This window comes from Lactuca serriola, chromosome 7 (genome assembly GCF_051521515.1).
Source record: "Lactuca serriola cultivar US96UC23 chromosome 7, Lser_US96UC23_V15, whole genome shotgun sequence".
Lineage (NCBI taxonomy): Eukaryota > Viridiplantae > Streptophyta > Magnoliopsida > Asterales > Asteraceae > Lactuca > Lactuca serriola.
The window spans coordinates 139,037,822-139,045,390 of NC_136414.1; the positions used below are offsets into that span (position 1 = coordinate 139,037,822).

Genomic DNA, 7,569 nt, shown 5'->3' on the forward strand with positions numbered 1-7,569 from the left:
AGGACCACATATCTAGCCTTCACTCAATCTTTGACATGTAGAATGCTCAGTGCACGAGATTTTGCCTAGAGGGGGCAAATTCAGGATTTGTGTCATGCCTGCTGAGGGACAGAGCTTGGGAATGGTGAGAGAAGGTTACCTGAGCGGTGGGGACAACAGCAGTGGTAAAGATGACATGGGAGGACTTTGTTTAGAGATTTAAGATGGAGTTTGAACCAGCTATTGAGGTGCAATAGCTGGCGAGGGAGTTCCAGGACCTTCGCCATACTATAAGAGACTATGGCGGAGATTACCGCCAAATTCAAGGAGAGAGCATTTTTGGTCCCGCACTACACTGCGAATGAGGATATGAGGAAGACGAGATATCATGATATGCTGAGAGATGATATTAGGGAGTTCGTGAGCTTTTCAGGGTGCAATACCCTGAATGATATGATCGAGAAGGCCTACAAGCAGGAGATTGAGTTGGAGCTCCGGACGAAGAGGGAATCGGAGCAGGTTTAGACAGTTGTGGGTCAGGCTAAGAGACCCAAGACCTCCAATATGCACACCAAATTCCAGAAGGTCTGGGGCCATTACTCCAAGTGCGGAAAATTGCACAATGGAGCCTGTCGATCAACAAGTTCAGGATTTTTTAGTTGTGGCCAGTCAGGCCACAGGAGCAGGGATTACCCCTAGAGAGCTCTAATTTGCTTCCATTGTAATTAGACTAGCCATAAAAAGGCCGATTGTTCGAGATTGTATGGGGGAGCAGTGATGGTGTCTGTGCCAGCCACCTTGAGGATTATCGATGGACGCCAGGTCAAAGCGAAGGCTCCTGTGGTGAAGAGCATGTATTTTTAGCTGATCACTGATGAGGCACGTGCAGCACCGGATATGGTTACTTGTATTTTTAACCTTATCTTTTACTGTTTTCTTGTTTATGCTTATTTTTCTTATGATTTTGTATAGGACCTTTTTGGTCAATGATTTGATTGCAGATGTTATGTTCATTTTGGGGCTACCCAATCCTTTATATCTCTTGCGCTCAGCAAGAAGTTTCAAGACGCTCTGGGGACTTTGGACTCCCCTCGAGAGGTAGAGATTGTAGATGAATGTACCATGAGTGCTTCGAGGGCTTCATTGGGTGTGTCCTGGATATATTTAGCGAGAGGTTCCCTATTAATTTGGTGTCGATTCCCTTGAGAGGATCGAAGGTTATCATCGGGATGGATTGGTTAGGTCCCAATAGGGTTGTGATTGATTGCCAGTGTCAGCTGGTGAGAGTTCGAGCCCCAAATGGGGGAGAACTAGTTATTACTGGGGAGAAAGATTCACATGGACCAGCTCTCTGTTCAGCTACGAGGGCCAGGAGATACCTGCAGCAGGGTTGTTCTCGGCTCTTAGCTTATGTATCTGACACGCGGGTTGAGAACTCGATGGAGTTGAGCAGGATACCCATTGTACAGGATTTTCCGAATGTTTTTCCCAAGGATTTGCTTGGAGTGCCTCCCGAGAGGCAGGTTGAGTTGCGATTGATTTGGTACCTTGTGCTGCTCCGATAGCCAAGGCACTATATCACTTGGCACCACCTGAGATGCAGGAGTTGTCTGCGCAGCTATAGGAGCTACTGGACACCGGTTTAATTCGTCCGAGCGGTTCTCCATGGGGAGCACCAATATTGTTGTGAAGAAGAAGGACGGTTCGCACAAGATGTGCATTGGCTATCGGGATTAAATAAGCCAACGGTGAAGAACCGTTACCCACTTCCGAGGATTGACAATTTGTTTAACCAGCTTCAGGATGCATCTTGGTTTTCCAAGATTGATTTACGGCTAGGATACCACCAGATGAGATCCAGGGATGAGGATGTGTAGAAGACAACCTTCATAACTCGTTACGGTTATTACGAGTTCATTGTGATGCCATTCGAGCTCACCAATTCACCAGCAGCGTTCATGGACCTCATGAACCGGGTCTGTAGCCCGATGATGGATCGGTCTATGATTGTATTTATTGATGACATTATGGTCTACTCAAAGACCAAGGAGCAGAACGAATAGCATTTACGTGAGGTGTTGGAGACTCTGAGGAAAGAGAGACTTTATGTCAAATTCTCCAAATGCAAGTTTCGGTTGTGTGAGGTGAAGTTTCTGGGGCGCATCGTTAACCAAAAGGGAATCTTGGTTGACCTGGCCAAGATCAAGGCAGTTATGCGTTGGGAGATTCTGAGGACTGCATTTGAGATTCGAAGTTTCTTAGGTCTCGCGGGGTATTATCAAAGATTTATCCAGGATTTCTCCAAGATTGTTTTGCCCTTGACCCGTTTGACAAAGAAGAATGTGAGCTTCCGTTGGGGGCCTGATCAGCATTTAGCTTTTGAGACTCTAAGGCGGAGATTGTGTGGGGCCCTAATTCTTATGCTTCCTGAGGGTTTTAATGATTTGTGTTTTACTGTGACGCCTCTATTAGGGGTTTAGGAGTTGTTCTTATGCAGAGGGGTCACGTGATTGCTTACACTTCAAGGCAGCTAAAGTCTCATGAGCCGAATTACCCCACTCATGATCTAGAATTAGGGGCCGTTGTCTTTTCCCTCGAGATCTGGAGGAACTATTTATATGGAGTCTGGTATACTATATGCACCGACCACAAGAGTTTGAGATATTTGATAGACCAGTCGAATTTGAATATGCGGCAGTGGAGATGGCTGGATGCGGTAAAAGATTATGATTACGAGATTCCGTATCACCCTGGGAAGGCCAATGTGGTGGCCGATGCTTTTAGCCGCAAGACGGTGAGTACTCCTATCAGAGACTTTTGCTTGAGGATGGTCGTCACCTCGCCTTTGTTAGATTTGATCAAGGAAGATCGGGTGGAGGGTTTGAAAAAGGAGAATTGGAAGGTCGAGCGAATCAAGAGAAATCCCCTTGTTTTTCAGAACAGATGTGGATTGTTGACTCAATGTGGTAGAGTTTGGGTCCCGACATTAGGTGGGGTGAGACAGACGCTACTGCAGGAGGTGCATAAGTTAAAGTTTTATATCTATCCGGGGGCTACGAAGATGTACATAGATTTGAGGTTGAGTTATTGGTGGCCCTATGTGAATAGGGAGATAGCTTGGTTTGTTGAGCGATGCCTAACTTGCAGGAAAGTTAAGGCCGAACATCAGAGACCCCACAGCAAGATGCAGCCTTTACCCATTCCTATGTGGAAGTGGGAGGAGATCATTATGGATTTCATCATGAAATCGCCAAGGACGGCACATGGTGTCGATTCTATCTAGCTCATTGTGGACAGACTAACCAAGATTGCACATTCCATACCAATTGTAGAGAGCAAATCCATGGAGAAGCTAGCTGATATTTATGTCTAGGAGGTGATAGTTCGGCACGGGGTGCCAGTTTTGGTGGTCTCGAACCGGATGTTCGCTTCACCTCCAGGTTTTATAGGAAGTTTCATGAGGAGTTGGGAACTCAGTTGCATTTCAGTACAGCATACCACCCTCTGACCGATGGCCAGAGTGAGCAGACGATTCAGACACTCGAGGATATGCTTCGGGCTTGCATGTTGGATTTTGGAGGGAATTGGGATACTTACCTTCCACTGGCCGAGTTCTCCTACTACAACAATTATCATGCTAGTATTGACCGGCCACCATTTGAGATGTTATATGGAGGGAGGTACATGACCCCGATTTGTTGGGGAGAGGTTGGTCATCAGGTCATGGGCAGCACCGAAGTGGTGCTTAAGACCACAGAGTTAATCCAGCAGGTGCGCAACAGGAAATGGGTCGCGTAGAGTTGATAGAAGAGTTATGATGATCAACATCATTCAAACCTTGAGTATCAGGTAGGGGACTTGGTGCTGTTGTAGGTGTCACCTTGAAAAGGTGTCATCGGTTTCGAAAGCGGGGTAAGGTGGACCCCAGTTTATTGTCCATTTCAGGATTATTGCCCGAGTGGATAGGGTTGCATATCGGCTAGACCTACCTGAGGATCTCAGTCAGATCCATAACACTTTCCACGTGTCTCAGTTGCGGAAATGTGTAGCTGATGATTCAGCAGTGATTTTGTTGGATGATATTCAGGTTGATGAGCGCCTGAATTATGTGGAGAGGTCGATTGCTATCCTCGTGTAACACTTGTACCCAGGTATGTATCTTATGTCCTTTTATTTTTGGAAATATGCATTTTAGTCCCTAGATTAGTACGCGGGGCGTACCACTTGCTATGCTTAGCATACTGGCTGAAAAGCCAGTACGCGGGGCGTGCCACTTGGTACGCTTAGTGTACTGAGTTGATGATTAGTCGGGACCCCGGTCACGTATGTTGGACGTATATATACGTACGTTGGGTATACGTAGACTTTAATGAAACCCTAATTAGGGGTTTTTCCACCCTATATAAACATCCTTATTCATTAGGGTTGGCCTCCTTACTAGCCTCTAAAGCTCCAAAACCCTATAAACGAGTCTTAGCCTCCATTGTTGAGTGTTTTAGACCTTGGAGAGAATTTGGTGCTCATTTTGTGCATTTTGAAGGAGTTGGAGAAGCTTGAAGTTGCTTAGCTTGGCGAGAAGATCTTGGATCGAGAATCACCACCCTCTTTGCAAAGCTTTTCATTACTTACAAACATTTCCATACTTATACGACTTTCTTTCAAAACAATGTCAAGACTTTCATTATAAGTTTTACAAATCAAAGATACATTAATGTTTATGAATTCACCAGCTTTTTTGCTGATACTCGCTTTCAAAATAACTTGTATTCTCAGGTCACAAATAGACAAGTACGACGACCAGGTTTGTGAAGACGGAGCAGTCTAGACTCGTCTTATTCTGATTATTCATTTTATTGTTGTATATTATGAAAGAACACACTTGTAACTAAAATTTATACTATTAATGCAATGGATGATGTTGTTGCTTGTTTACTACTTTGCATTGTTGTGATACATTACATGACGTCCTCCGCCCCAGAACGTTTCCGCCGTTCTCGGTTTTGGGGTGTGACAGATTGGTATCAGAGCATTGTTTATAGTGAATTAAGTATATCAACCCATAAAAGATATACTAACTATAAATACAATGGGATTAAAAATACTCTGACCAAGATTTTATACTTTAAATAATAAAATATTTGATTAAGTATACGTGCCTGCATTCATACTAAAATCCGTGTCACAATGACAAGAACAAAAGTATTACGATTGTTGAATATCACAGGTAAGCTCGGGGATGTATGGTCAGTCTTGGGAGTGGCATAGTCTGATCAACTATGCTGGTCCGAGGAGTGATTAGCATATGCCCAAGAATGGTTGTGATATGGAAACAAGTCTAAAAACTTACCAACACTACCACAATGAAATACCATAGGGGTATTTGGTGTTACTATAATTACTTACTTGAGAACTAAAAAGGATCTTCATTACTAAGTTGATAGTTGCTAAGTGGATACACTAAGGCTATATGTAACTAGGATGTTATAGACTTAGAATCTGTGAAATTTTTTCTTTACCCCTATTCCTTGTGAATTTGGAGTTAAGGTCACATATTCGAAGGCCTATCCTGTGTTGATTACATATGACTGGTATGCACTTTACAAATAGTGATGTAACTAATGAAGATTTTCTAATTATTATCTAGATAGTTCGTCTAATAGTTATTTCCTTACCCCAATTCTTGCGTAGATAACATGGCTGGACTCCATCCCCACGGCAACCCGTACCTTCCGAACGAAGTCATTGTTGGATGGTTTGTAGAAGAACCATAGAATGATCACCCTATCCCTTTGAATGATCACCACGCTGAAGACCTCACGAATGATGACAACTCCAAACCCGAAGTTGAGAACCTACCACAGGCAGCTCTCTTTCCAAATCCTAACCCTCGTCCGGCTTTTCAATGCCCGACGCCTCCTTGGGTAGAATGCTTGGAAACATGGAGCCAAGGACAGAATCAGCCTATTCCATTTAACGGAGACCGAAACTTTTATGACCTGAGCAATCGGGGCTCAGCAGACAGAATCTTGCCAATCCTAGTCCACAGAGTGGCCCGAAATGAGATTCAAGGCAGGACAGCCCTACATCAAATCACAGAAGTTGTCGCCAATGCGAGAATGCATACCCTTCACACCATTCGTCTGGAAGATGCTCGTGAGAGATCTGAAAGAGACCATGAAACCCTGCTTCAAGCACTGGCTGAATCACGAGCCAAAGTCATAGAACTCCGCGTACGCCAGAGGGTGTACGAAATACACCTGCTTGATATGGAACGTCAACTGGCTGAGCTAAGAGTTCACCAGAGGGATGATCGTCACCATTAGGAGATACTTTACTTTCTTTCTTATGTTAAAGAACCGTGTTCCTGTCTATGTCCTATGTGGCATTTTCTATGAAACTGCTTTGTATTGTAAGTACTTTTACTAGGCCTTTATGCGGCCAAAACTTTTGCTACTCCGGTTATGATGTAAGACCTTCTTCAAGGTCAAATTTTCCCTGAACTTATTACATCTTAATCATCAATGATATTGACAGTCGGCTAACTTCCGTGTCACGTTTTTGTTCAAATACTCTTATCATACTTTCATTGGAGGCTATCTGAAACATGCTTTAGTAAAGTCATTGGAGTATAGTAATTTAACTCCGGAGACATTTCCAAGTCTCTTTCAGTGGTTGGATCATATTATCCACCAACCTATAGTACCTCGGCGCAAACGACAAACTTCTTGAGACTAGTTTACGAACTTACTTCCATTCCGTACTAGGACTGCATCATAGGGATGTAGGTCAAACCTTCGAGAACATACTCTTACTCTTTCATTGAGCGATCGACGTACATCCAGGGTCAATAGTAGCCTTTACTAGGAAATCTTAGTTCATCGAAAAGATTCATAAGAAGATTATTGTCAAGATTTTCCTCGCTCATACATTCCCGAGTTATATATAACGAAGACCTGGTAGACAATAGAATGTGAGATTTCTAACATAGTTTCTTTTCCTCGTTGGGATGTGGGACTAGAGTAGAATCACACATTTTATTATCCGCCCCGTCTTGATTATATCATGACGTGTATGAGCTAAGTTTTCTTGTATAATAACTCCTCTCTTGGCCTAAATCAAAATGATACAAGAACCGTCCGGACAGTTTAACGACTACTCAGCAACAGAATGAAAAGACCAAGCTTCTCACCTTTGGGAGCTCTGGTCTTATTCTTCAAGAAGACAGAATCCAAGGAGTGCGATCATACCAGCACTAATGCACCGGACCCCATCAGAACTCCACAGTTAAGCGTGCTTGAGTGAGAGTAGTACTAGTATGGGTGACATTTGGGAAGTCCTTGTGGTGCAGACCTCAACAGGACTTCAATTAGAAATCATCACTCTCTGCCTCACATAGATGAATTAGTTGACCAACCGCAAGGAACAAAGTACCTTTCAGAAATGAACCTAAGATCCGAATATCACCAGTTACGCGTGTTAGCGAAGGGTGTCCCGAGGACAATCTTCCAACTCGATGCGGACACTATGAGTCCGTAGTGATACCTCTCGGATAGGACCAATACTCCTGTAATATTCATTAACTTAATGAAT

General features: G+C 43.7%; 1 pseudogene; it reads left to right on the forward strand.

Moving 5' to 3' along the window:
• The first annotated feature begins 7,212 nt into the window (after window positions 1-7,212).
• On the forward strand, window positions 7,213-7,330 carry LOC145065155 (5S ribosomal RNA; annotated as a pseudogene).
• The last annotated feature ends 239 nt before the right edge of the window (window positions 7,331-7,569 follow it).